General features: G+C 40.4%; 1 protein-coding gene across 3 annotated transcripts in view; it reads left to right on the plus strand.

Annotated features, from left to right (window-relative positions):
- The window catches only part of PLPPR1 (phospholipid phosphatase related 1), a 353,659-nt gene that overhangs the window by 204,159 nt on the left and 135,686 nt on the right, over positions 1-13,814 (plus strand). The window contains exon 1 of one of the 3 annotated variants that reach the window (XM_064490362.1): positions 3,372-3,426. The exons of the other annotated variants lie outside the window; for them this stretch is intronic. The gene's annotated coding sequence lies outside the window, so the exon portion shown is untranslated. Of the gene's footprint in view, positions 1-3,371; positions 3,427-13,814 lie in introns of those variants that run through there. 3 annotated transcript variants of the gene reach the window in all.

Consider the following 13,814-nt stretch of genomic DNA (forward strand, 5'->3'; position numbering starts at 1 on the left):
AGACCAAACATTATAAATCTGAAAGTCCCCCCAAATTAGGAATGTTGAATAGCTCTACCTTTTAAGTCCACCCCAAGGCTTTTAAAACAATAAGAATTAGACCATCTTCACAGTGAGGCTGCCAAGCTTTGAGATTAGACAGCTTGGGTCTGGTCCTCCCTAGAAAGAGAAGTTCAGGGATTTTTGTGAAGGTCTAGAAAAGAATAGGAACTTTGAGACAGAGGGAAGTTTCTTTGAGAACCTGGGTGCAGTGTCTGGAGATACCTTGAAGGAAAACGTAGGACTTTCATTATTGAAGAACAAGAGGTCTGTGGCCCACATGGTACAACCACCAGGGCATCCAGTTGCAGAGAAATTCCAAGGAAAAAAAACCTCACTGGAATCATGATTCTTCCCAGCCTATCCTTATAGCTTTTTGTTCAAATTCTTAGAGGTTCTTTCCCTAAAAGGATGAATGCTTGCTTTTTGAAGTGAATAGAAATCATTTTTCCTTTGAGATGTAATGATGATCTTACTACTCTTGCCAAATCTTTGGATTATTTGAGTTGGTCTATGGCAGGCAGTTTACTGAGTGCCAAATTCAGTTTCCAATTGCTGCTTTAAAGGCGTGGAAAACCCACACACCCTTCAAAGCAGTGACTGGATATTTTTTGGCCCTCAGCAGAGTGCAAGCCTAACATGAAGGGAGGGTGGCATTTGTTCTGCTGATGTGCCCAAGCTAATCAGTGCTATCTCTCAAAATATGTAGGTAATTATTCATTTCTTTGCCTTAGTCCATGTAATCTGCATGGTTGACACACTTCTCTGATGAGAACTTTGGAAGGAGATGATTTCATGGTACTTTGTCTTATGGTTTGATGTGGATCATTCCCATGACAACCCTCTGATATGAGGACCCAAGTTAACCCAGTCAATAGAGGATTCTGAAACACTGTCTTTTTCTTCTAACAATACAAATCCTGTGGTTCTAACAATACAAATCCTGTGGTTCTCTCAAGGTTGACACAAAACCTGACCAATTATATTTAATAATGCTATTCTCTTATTTTATATTCCCCTTTAAATCCTCTTAATCATATTTAGATATCTTATCCTATCCTGTCCTATCAATCCTTCTTATCATGCATTTAATTGCTCGTAGCTAAAGGTATGCAGCTGTACTAATGGTGCTCTTATTGCTTCATTGTCTCCCCACGCAGACTTTGAGCTCCAGGGGGTAGAGTCCCTTGTCCTCTAATTCCTTAATGCCCCCACGCCCTCTTGCACAGTGCAGAACACACTGTAGGGACTCAAGGTATCCTTGTTGAAAATTTAAAAGGCTGACTATGCAAATGTTGACAAAGATATGGAGCAACTGGAACTCTTATTCACTGCTGATAGAATGTCAGATGCTACAACCACTTTAGAAAACAGTTTGGGAGGTTTTTTTTTTTTTAAGTTAAACATACACCTACCATATGACCTCACCATTCCATTCCTATTTATCCAAGGGAAATGAAAACCTACATCCACACAAAGATTTGTACAAAAATATTCATAGCAGCTTTATTTGTAATAACCTCAACCTGGAAACATCCAAAATATCTGTACATTTAAAGGTGAAGGGATAAGCCAATTGTAGTATATCCATATAGTGGGGTACAACTTAGCAATAAAAAGGAACAAACTATTGGTATACACAACATGGATAAATTTGCAGATAATTATACTAAGTGCAAAAAGCCTCACCCCAAAAAAAGGGTACATACTCTTTATATAAAATTCTAGGAAATGCAAACTAATGTTTAGTGACAACATACCATGTGGTGGCCTAGGGAGGGGAGAGCAGAGGTGGGTAGATTATAAGGGTGATGGATGTGCTCATTATCTTGATTTTGGTGATGGTTTAATAGATATATACATATTTTAAAATTCATAAAATTTACATTTTAAATGTGCTTGGTTTACTGTCACTTATACCTCATGAAGCTGAAAAAAAAGCAAAAAAAAAAAAAAAAAAAGTACCACGACTACTGAGGCCATTCTACATGCATCATTTTCCCTTCAGTCTTCCACTGCCTCTGTGTTTCCATGGCAAGAAGCAGCTTCCTCTTTGCGACCAGTATGCAAGATGACATGAAACAGATCGGGCATTTAGGTCAGAGAGAGTTGGTTTGATCCAAGATGTGCCTCTTAACAGCCGCCTAACCCTGGACAAATTACTCAGTGTCCTTAGACCTCAGTTTCTTCCTCTTCCAGAAAATGGAACTAATAATATACCAACCCCAGAGGAATGTTATAAAAATTAAATTAGATAAAAGGCCTGGCACTTCATAAATGGTAGCTATTATTTACTATATACTGTTAAGAACCTTTTTTTTTTTTTTAACAAGACTGGCACACATTTATTGAGACCTTTTTCAGCTTGATTTAATTTTTGGTGGTTCCTAACCAATTACTGAGAATAAAGCAACTAACAGAGAGCAGACTGTGCTTGAAAATATAAACAATACAAAATCACGTCTGGGCCTATCCACTTAATTCTCCATCATTTGTGCTAAGCTAAATTAGCAGCATATGTGTAAGTGTGTTCAGATGTTCTAAATGGAAAAGAGGCTAAGACGGAGAATGTAATGGGGCAAAGTGGGAATTGATAAACCAGTCAGCATGGAGAGGTACTCGAGAGAGTGTGGGTTTTGGTTTAGACAGTCTGACTTTAAATGTGAGCTCAGCCACTTACTATTTTTATGTGAAGCCCTAGACAGGTTATTAAACTTCCGTGCTCCTCAGTTTCTTCATTTGCACAATATAGATAAACAGTTCACACATCACAAATTTGTTGTGACAAATGATTTATACTAATATTAGAAATAATTTCAAGGATAAAAATATGTGTAATGGTCCCTCTTCCCCTTCTCATTCTGGATGAGGCCAACACTGTGTACTAATGATAAACACATGATTTAACCTGACCTTAATGATATTTTAAAAACAATGCGTATTAAAAGTCTTTGTAAACTCATTCTGGAATAATATGTGTGTGTGTGTGTGTGTATGTGTGTGTGTAAATGTAATCACCTAATCTCTTGAATCCTCCCATTAATATTTCTTCTAAGGAGAGAATGTTATCACATTCAAACCTTTTAAGTGCAGGAAGGCAACTAAAGCAGTATTTTTAGTTCAAAGCAGTGAAGGCAGATTCCTAATCCAAGCCTCCAATTCCCGAGGCAAGCCCATGTTCCGTGGCCCAGGTGTATCTCCTTGGCGTCATCAGGTTTAAAGGGACCACCTGGAGAGACGCAGCCCTCAGACGCTCTGCTGGGGCGATGGCGGCAGAAAGCAAGCCGGGGGAGCAGGGCTGTGGATTCCTCCCCGGGTGGCAAGCCCTTTGACTGCCTCGGTGAGTGGCCTCTTTCAGACACCGGCATCTGCTCCTGGATATGAAAGGTTTGACATTACTTGCCTTCTCTTTCTTAGCTCACTTTCCACGGAGTCTTAAAAGTTTGAAAAAGGTGCACATTTGAATGTGATTTTGCAAATGGGAAACCGCGTCCTAGAGAAACAAGTAATGAAGAACTTTGCTTTGAAAGCAGTTTTTATCAAAGAGATAAAGACTCTGTACCTGGGCTCAACTTTTGCTTCTGCCTCTTCCTAGCTGTGTGATCTGGGACAAGTTACATAACCTCACTTTGTCTTGGTTTCTCCATGTAGAAAATGGAGAATGTAATAGTAATAGTACCTACCTCATAGGGTTGTTAGAATGGTATGAGTCAAAGTAGAATGCTCAGAACAGTACCTGGCTTTTAGGAAGGGCTGTATCTGTGTCGGTTATTGTTTTTGAACCATTGCTTATTAAGTTTCATAAGAAAAGATTTGATGTATTGGAATTATATTATTCTGGCTTTCCATACTATTCCTTCTAGACTACCTGCAATGTCTTAAGACACTGCAGCTTTTTAAACAGAATTTTGAAAGCAGAGACAGTTTGGAAACAGGGGGCTGTATACAGAGAACTCCTGAAAGTCTTATGAAGAGATTAGATCAATCAGCACCACTAAATCCCTGAACATGAGTGGGACACAGTCCCTAAAGAATGCACCGGCGAATTCTAGTACTTACGTGGCTTTTTTCCCCCACTCTTTCACCCTCAGTCTCTGGAACTTTTTCATGTCTTGAATGATTAACCAAGGATTATGGTTCGTGTTGTTTCGTGTCTAAGTTTGACCACCAGATAGAGTTAATCATGCTACAAAATCATGTAACCGAACTAATGTTCAGCAGTGATATAAATCCCTTGGGATCAAGCTTCAGTTAGAAAACTTACAGAAAGATAAGCTTGAGTAACAGTCTTAGGAATAACAAAAGTTTTCCTTGATTTTTATCTGTATGGATTCTCTCCACCAATACCCTTTTACTGCAGATGGCACCTATCTCCTTATATAACATATGCTTCTGCAATCTTATACTTTAATACCATTTGTTTTTAATTGTAGTGTTTGCTTGGTAGAACAGATTTAATTACTTTCCTCTGATATTATGTCCATTTTAAAGAACATTTGCTGTAGTAAGTCATATAAGCACTATAACAGATAATATGAGAAAGCAGGATAGTTGACAGGTTGAGTTTGGCCTTTGGTATCAAATGGGACTGAGTTTGAATTCTATCTTCACCATCTAAAAGCTTTTTGACTCTGGATAAATTACTGAACTTTAAGCTTCAGTTAAAGGAATAATGTTCATATCCACTATATGTGATATTGACATGATTAGTTCTAGACAATCATGATTAAATGATAAAACATATGTAAATGTTTGTATTCGTGCCTGGCATAGAACTAGCAAATAGTAAACACCACTGTTACTCAATGTTTTTAGCTTAAGGAATAGGAAAGTTTGATACTCAAAGAAGGATGACTCTATTTTACGCTTTCAGTTCTCAAGTTTATCCCTGCAGGGAAGTGAAGGAAACTACAGTGAAGTAAAATCACACTGAAGCCTTGTAGTAGTACAATAAGGTGGTTATGAACCCTTACTGGGTTCAAGGGCCAGCTCTCCCCTTTATTGCTCTGGGCAAGCTGCTTAACCTTGCCAGGCCTCATTTTCTCCATCTACAGAACTGGATCAATAATACCACTTACTTTCCTGGGTGGCTGTGAGAGTTACATGAGATATGGCATTTAGAACTGGTGCACTGATAACATTCAAATATTTGAATTACTAGAATTCAAGAATAATCAAAGAAATCAGAGTGTAAACAAAACTAAAGTCGAGTTTAGGTTTGGAGTTCTAGGAAATGAGCAGTTTTGTTCTACTCTATGAAAATGAGGTTGGTAGCCATTCATAGTTTCTACTTGCATCAAGCTGAATAGACTATATCTCTGTATTAAGACTTCATTGACTGCTGAGTTACCATAAAGAATATAGAAGTTTGAGAATTAAGGAATTCGCTGTATCAGTAAAGAGACAAGCCTAAGTCATAGAAAATCAGTTGAGGACAACATCAGATAATATAGTCAAGTGCTAAGTAATATGTTGTGGTCTGTAAGAAAAGGAAAATTGCCCAGAATGACAGGTATCAGACCAGCTGGGAACAACTTAAGGAGAATATGGTAAACACCTAGGAGTTTGAAGGGGGGGGGGTGGATTCAAGTTCTAGTTCGAGACAATAGCAAAAGCAAAGGGAAGGTGGTGGGACTGGGCATGGTGTTGGTGGAGGGGAGAAACATGAATGAAAAACCCTAGAGGGTGTCTGTGAGCAAACATTGAGAGCTAGGTATGACAAACCAGATAACAAGACCTCTAAAGAGTCACATTCATGGCTTAACTCGCACCCCTCCTTCTATAGACAAGGGGACTGAGGTATAAAGACCACTGGTTACGAACTGGAGTCAGCCCTGACTCCTTGGCTGGTGAGCTTGCAACTTTGTTGCTCTGTGGGGTGAGATTACAGAGAGCCTTAAAAGGACTGAAAACTTCCCTAGATGCTCCCCACATGGTCATGATTCTAATTTTGTAGATTGATGCCCTTTTTTCTGTCCATATTTCCTAAAGTGAAAGAAGCAAATATTAATTCACAAGCCACCCAAACAAGGGCTTCATCAGTCCCCACTGGGGAACACCCACCCTAAATAGGTAATTGGATTATTGGAGCACTGGCTTAGAGCCCAGTTCTGATTCCCAGGGCAAAGTGTTTTCCTGTGTATCACAGCACTTGTACTTATTTACTGTAATTTCAAACCCTTCTCTTAAGGATCGCCTTATTGCGATCCCTGCCAGGCTAAATGACTCAAGTTTTTTTTTCCCCCTACAGAGTGTGTTACTTTTTTCCCCCCTACAGAGTGTGTTACTTTTTTCTTGCTTTGACCAACCCCCTCAAGATCAATGAAATGTTATCTACCTAAATGGCGCTGCCCGGATTGCTCCCCGAGATCTCTGATCTGGAGTTTATGTTCTGTCCGATTATGTTCCTGAATCATGTAGGTCATTAGATTAGAAAGATGTTTTCCTCCTCCTCTGTGTCACCTCTGGCTTGAAGGTCACAGGTCCTACTGCTGTGGGATTCCTTTCTTGATAAAAGCCGACAGAAACATCCTTGGGCGATCCCTATTTGCCATGGTGTTCTGACGCAGTTGTTTCACCTTTCCATTTTTCAGTTTTCCCCTCCCGCCACTGTGTGCCCTGTAGGTTCTCAGGGAGGCAAAGAGCAGCAGAGGAGTCTACTCCCTCCTATGCATTAATACAGCCATGGTTTATTTCAGATGGCTGTGCTGGGAAGAGGAGACGGGCCAGAAACTCAGCAGAGAAAATACAGAAGTAGAGAGTATGTGCAGGGACTCAGGGAAGTTTCTCTGTTATTTTTTAAATCAGCTTCAGTTCCTCTCCTTCACCTCTGAGTGGGTGTAAATTACTTCAGAGTTCTTTTCCCCACCTTCACCTCCTCCTCCTGTCCCTCTGTTTCTCTTCTCAGCCCTTAGCGGCAGGTGAATCAGAATTAGTGGGGGAATAATTTTCCCATCTTCTTTCACCATTTGTCACCAGCCCACTTCCCTTTAAAGCCTGAGATACAGCTTGCATGTTGCAAAGCACCCAGAGCGCCCTGGAGAAACATCATGTTTGTAGGAACAGCTTATACTGTCAGCATCAGAATTGTGAGAGTAAGTGCAGGTATATTCGTCAGATCAGAGACCTAGCTCACTGGATGTGTTAAAATCTGGGAACAAAAATAGACTTCAGGGTTCTCCTTTGCTGATTGTATTTAATGCCATTCAGCACATGCTTTGCATGGCAATGTTCCTTTTCCTGGGACATTAAGCTGTTTTTATTGCTCTACCGAAGGTTTCCAATTTCTCTGTATTTACTGGTTACTATTGAATCTTTCACTCATAAATCCCTTCTTCCCTATTCAACTTTTTGTCAAGATGTGTGTGTCTTTCTTTATGAATTGCATTTATTCTGTTGTATTTGCTTTTAAGAGTTTTATGTACTTCTATGTATGAAAATGAGTAGCATGGTTATTTTTGTAAGTCATAATTGCATGGTGAGGACTTGAACGTGGTTTCTTAGTGACAGTGCCTGACTGTCCTCACAGCACCTGTTCCTTTAGGCCTTAAGGGCAGTCCGAGGGGTGACATTCTTTGGCAGACTGGATGGCAGATGGGATGGAGGGATGTTCTGCACACTGAGCCTGGGAAATGTATACAAATAAGAAAAGAAGTGACTGGCAGGGAGAGGCACCATGTTGATTTAAACAAGCTATTGGAAGGACTTTCAGGTGAGAAAAGTCAGGGAGAAGAGAGAAGAGCACAGGCTGGAAGGAATGGAAGTTGGAGGGATAAGAAATAAAAATTGGGCAGAAATAGGTGGAAGATGATTAAAGAACAGAGCTGAATCGAGGACACTGCTAGCCGATAGTCTGCCTTGGGGCAAGTTGGAAGAAGGTGTCCATTCCTCTGGGTAGAGGTGGTCCTGGATTTGGGTGCATGGCTTGGTGAGCAGAGAATAGGCTGTACTTGAGCCACTGTTCGCCTCCTTGGTTCAGTGCCCTCTGGCAAGACACAGCCTGCATACTGTACATGGCAACTCTGAGTCTGTTGATCGAGAATATGCTCTATAAAGCAGCAAGCACCTCTAGGGAGAAAACAGTGCTCCAAAATGGTCATATTCTCATATTCCTTTCTGTAATGTAGTAAGATTTACAGAGTTCCTGAACATCCATGCCTGACTTGATCTCTCAATTAACCCTGAGTATGCTGTTATCCCCGCTGTGTAGATGAACAGACAGGTTCAAGGAGATGAAGTTGCTAACAGAGGATATATGACATCAAGTATGTAGCAGAGCCATAATTTAAATCAAACCTGGGGAGCTAAACCTGGAGTATAGCTCAGTAGTAGTGTGTGCTTAGCATGAGTGAGGTCCTGGGTTCAACCCCCAATACTCTGAAGAGAGAAAGAAAGAAAGCAAACCCTCTGATGGTAAATCCTGAACTTTTCCCCTGTATCAGGCTGACCACATTGACAGGCTGTTTGTGGATTATCGTGACCACTCCTCATGCACGTGCAATAATTAAGAGAACTGTCATCTTGTCTGAACCAGTATAGCTAGTGGATTCTTGCCACCAAGGTAACTTGGAGGAATGAATTCCTGTGCCTCAATTTCCTCATATGTTAACTGAGGCCAGTAATAGCTACTCCATAACTCACTAAGTTGTTAATCATCTTAATTATGTTTCTCAATATTAAACACCACAGGACAGGGCTTCTGTCTGTTTTATATATCACTGTGTCTCCAGAGACAAAAACAATGCCTGGCACAAATAGGTGCTCTATGTCTGTTTGTTGAAAGAATTAATAGATATGACTGTTTCTGCACACTAGGTGCTGGGCTGGGCTAAATGCTTTGTAAATATTGCTTATTCCTCACCACAGAGCTGCAGGCTGGGTGTGACATTTTACAGATGAGGAAATCATGACCCAGAGAGTGACGTTACCCATGAAAGGTCACCCAGCTCGTGAGAGGCAGAGCTGGGATTCAAACACAGGATTGTCTGATCCTAAGGCTTACGCCCACAGCTACTAGAATTGGGGTGAATAAAATTAGGTGCTGGACCCAGTGTGTAACACAGATGCATGATGAATGAGAATTTCCTCTTTTCTTCCAATTATAAATCCAAAATTCATGACTGTTTCAAAAATTTTTTTTTACTTATATATCTTGGTGGGGAAGGTAATTAAATTTAATATTTATTGTTAACAGTGGTACTGGGGATTGAACTGAGGACCCTGTGCATGCTAAGCATGCACTCTGCCACTGAGCTATACCCTTCCCCACCATGACCAGTTTAAAAATGTCTCAAGAGTAAATTAAAAGGTTTTAGCTGGTAAGTAACTGGAAGCCAAACTTCTGAAGAGTGACTAGCTAGCTTCTCTCCCTGCATCGTGCTTTCAGTGATGACGATTTCTTGTGGCACCAATTGTTGATTTTTTTTTTTCTCCTTTAAACACATCCCTCATTAGCTCTGGCAGTGCATGTTCTCATGGGTCTCACAGCATGAGAGACACTGATACTGGCTTCTTTCCAAGGATGGAGAGGAGCAGCCCAAAGTGACTAACATCCCATATGGTGGGGAACACAGTTCTCTGTCTTTTTGATGGAGTCATCCCCAAAGGCCTCATGGTAAAGCAATTAATATTGCCACGGATAGGGTTTTTACATCTGTTTGTTGTGAAATCTGTATTTCTTCACCTTTCAGAAACAGGGAAAAATAATATTTATAAGACATTAAATAGTTATAATGAATTCCAATAAAAATAGGTGGCTAGAGTGCCCCCCCTCTTTTATATGAAAAGCAGATGACTGTGTGCCAGCTATAGAACAGGCACCCAGATGTGGTCACTGTTTATAGTCAGCTCCAGTCCTAACAAACCCCATTCCAGAGGAGCCTGGAAAACACGAACTCTGAAATAAAAATAAATACATAAGTTCGGATTCTAGCTCTGTAGCTTCCTAACTTTGCTGTCCTGGGTGAGGTATGGTCTTCTCTGAGCCCTGGCCTTCCTCTCTCACATGAGGGTGAGGATTCCTGCTTCGTAGGCACTTTGTGAGGGATAAAGGAGGCTGTGGATGGAGCAGACCCAGCAGAGTGCCCAGCGCTAACAGCAGCTCATTGAGGATGGGTCCTGCCCCTTCAGGGCCAAGAGTGCAGTGAGGAGGCAGCCAGAGAAGATGCCAATGGTGATGGCAGAGTGAAGCCCGTGTGCTGTACTCACAGTAGAATTGACATTGTTATATTCATTTGGTAGGCATGGAAATGCCTAGATTTGTGTAAAATGTGTAAAACACTGATTATATATAATTTGTACCAATTCATAAAACAGCCATTTCAAAGTAAAAGATACAAGTAGGTGTGGGGCCAGAATCAAGGGCTGAGGACCTAGAATCTAGATCCAGATCTGAATCGGCCCCTTTCCCAGCCCTTCACTTCAGCTGCCCCCAACAGTTGAAATAAACATCTACTGTGCATTTGCCACTGAATAGAATAAATGAGGGGAAACGTGTGAAGCTCTGGTATCTTCAGATGAGAGGGCAAATGTGAGTACAAGAGGAGTTAGAGAGGTATCATTGTCCCCTCCGTTTGTTACCTAAAGGGCTAAGGCTATAAAAGTTCTCATACAAATTACTTTTGCTGAATGAGTTTGGCTTTTCCTAGGGAGACAAAAACAAGGTTACTAAGTAGGAAAAAAATAGATTTGGATTATGGGGACTGAAGCTAAGTTTAAGTTTCATTCCTTCAAGGATTCTATCTACCAGAATCTTCACTTAGTACTGCACTTGGGAGAAATGAGTATTTGAAACACCAGGAAGAATGAAACAGCATTTAAACTGTTTAGGGTAGAAATCATTAGGTTTGTAGAATGTTCTTCGTATTTTACATGCATTGGCAAGTGGTTAAAAGGCAGGAGAAGGGTATTTACAGAACAGCCTCTTTCTCCAGGGACTTCCCCCCATTTAAATGGTTCCCCATTCACATCTGTTGTAGGATAAATGGCTCCTTCTAGAGGGTACAGGATGACTACTGTTTAATGACATATGACATAACAGAAGAAGTCAACAACATCATCAAACCCCTTTGAAACAGGGAGGAAGAACGGGGATAAGGAGAGGGCAGCTGGTTACCCACAGTGGAATTGGGCCAGTGTATTGCAGAGGGGTTGTTTTGGTGGAATGTGTGACAAGATGTACTGAATGCCCACAATTTGACATGGATGTACCCTGGCCAGCCAGCCAGGAAAAGTAACAACACAGTGCTGGGGTGAGAGATTGAAATAAGCAGCACTGACAGGACATAGGCAAACGTGAGAGAGAGGTGGAGAGTGTGCTCCACAGGTGAATGACCTCAAGGTCTGTCAGCAGGTAACAGTCTGTGAGAGGTGTCACAGGGATGGCCCCCGGCAGGAATCCCATGAGAAGATGATCCAAATGTGGAAGTTTCTGTCTAGAAGAAAATTCTCCTGTATCCCTGGGTAAGAATTCTTTGAATAGAAAATAAGCGTTAATTTCGAACTACAAAGGCATAGCGTTCTGTTAGGCATAGGGAGAAGAGATGGGTCTCCTAGGAGAATCTACAGGAATCTCCTCTGAAAGCAGGGAAGATTCTAGTCTGCAAAAGTGATGGCTGTTCTGTCTCATGTTATTTGATCATTAGCTTCTAAACTCTCAGGCACTTTCGGGGCTGATATAACAAACATGGGCATAACTTACTGAGCATCTATTCTGTGCGTATCACTGGGTGGTAAGCCTTTTGTGTGAATTATTTTATTTAATTCTCATGATTTATGAGGTATGTATTTTCATTGCCAGTTTTCAGATTGGAAAATTGAGGATTAGAGAGATTAAGTACATTGCCAAAAAATTACACTGTAAGTGGCAAATTTTGCTACTCCTGTTAGATGGAATTGAACTCAGATCAAAGCCCAAGTTCTTAACAATCACTAGGTGAATTTTAGCACATAGTGAGCAAGAAGATGCTGGGTTGTATATGGATGAGCATTTTAAAACTTACATTTTTATCGAATGAGGATTAGAGAAGAATCTAACCTTCTTTGTTTGTGATTTCATTACTCTTAGAATGAGACTAACTAAAAATAGTCTACTTAAAGATAATTTTCTGGCAATAGGATGGATGTGGGAAAGCCATGAATAAGTGTGGGAAACTGCATTAAGACACATCTCCTTACCTGGTTCTTGAACTTCTGTCACCAACACCCTTTACTCCTACGTGTTCTGGAATTTCAATTCCTCTACCCACTCCATGGTTCTTGACACCAGATCACCTCCGTTGCTGACTTTCTCTGCTCCTGTTCCTTTGATTTCTAACAGTAGGGGGGTGGGGGGTGGGGACGCAGGCATAACCCTGCTAATTGGCCCCATCACTACATAGTTATTTCCAGCCCCAGTTTGTTTCTCCCCATTGGTTAGCAGTTTTGTTCTTTATCCCACAATGGCTAGTCCAAACTTTTACCACATTTCTCAGTCCAGGTCCACCTGAACACCCCTGTCACTCAATGATCTAAGCTTCTTTCTTCACCAAGGAAATACCTCATTAGAGTTTCTTACATATAAGTAAACTGAGGCACAGAAAGTTTCAGCAACTTGGCCTAAGTCTCACTGCTAATAATGGTAAAGCTGGGATTCAGACGTAATCAGACTGGATATAGACTTTGCCCTATTAACCACTCTGCTATATTGCCTCTCTGGTCATGTATCTTGAATGAGTTGGCTAATGAATGGACGGGTTAAAGACTGGAACTTGGTCAGCCTGCTGCTGATCCATAGTAGCTAGGCCAGCTCTGCCTGCACTTCATTATTTTTTTTTTTTAATTGAAGGATAGTCAGCTATATTGTATCAATTTTTGGCATACAGCATAATGTCCCAGTCATGCATATACATACATATATTCATTTTCATATACTTTTTCATTAAATGTTATTACAAGAAATTGAATATAGTTCCCTGTGCTATACAGAAGAAATTTGTTTTTTTTAATCTATTTTATATATAGTAGTTAATATTTGTAAATCTCAAACATCCAGATTTATCCCTTCCTACCCCCCTTTCCTCTGGTAACCATAAGATTGCTTACTACGTCTGAGAGTCTCTGTTTTGTAGATGAGTTCATTGATGTCCTCTTTTTTTTTTTAGATTCCACATATGAATGATATCATATGGTATTTTTCTTTCTCTTTCTGGCTTACTTCACTTAGAACGACAATCTCCAGGTCCAAATGGCATTGTTTTATTCTTTTTTATGAATGAGTAGTATTCCATTGTATAAATGTACCACAGCTTCTTTATCCAGTCATCTGTTGATGAGCTTTTAGGTTGCTTCCATGTCTTGGCTATTGTATATAGTGCTATGAACATTAGAGTGAATGTATCTTTTCGAATTAGAGTTCTCTCTAGATATATGCCCAGAAGTGGGATTGCTGGAGCATATGGTAAGTCTAGTTTTAGTTTTTTGAGGAATCTCCATACTGGTTTCCATAATGGCTGCACCAAACTACATTCCCACCAACAATGTCGGAGGTTTCCCTTTTCTCCATGCCGTCTCTAGCATTTATTGTTTGTGGACTTTTGAATGATGGCCATTTTAACTGGTGTGAGGTGATGCCTCATTGTAGTTTGGATTTGCATTTCTCTGATAATTAGCGATATTGAGCATTTTTCATGTGACTATTGGCCATGTCTTCATTGGAGAATTACTTCTTTAGGTCTGCCCATTTTTGGATTGGATTGTTTGTTTTGTTATTAAGTTGTATGAGCTGTTTATATATTCTG

The sequence above is a fragment of the Camelus dromedarius genome, chromosome 10, assembly GCF_036321535.1.
Source record: "Camelus dromedarius isolate mCamDro1 chromosome 10, mCamDro1.pat, whole genome shotgun sequence".
NCBI lineage: Eukaryota > Metazoa > Chordata > Mammalia > Artiodactyla > Camelidae > Camelus > Camelus dromedarius.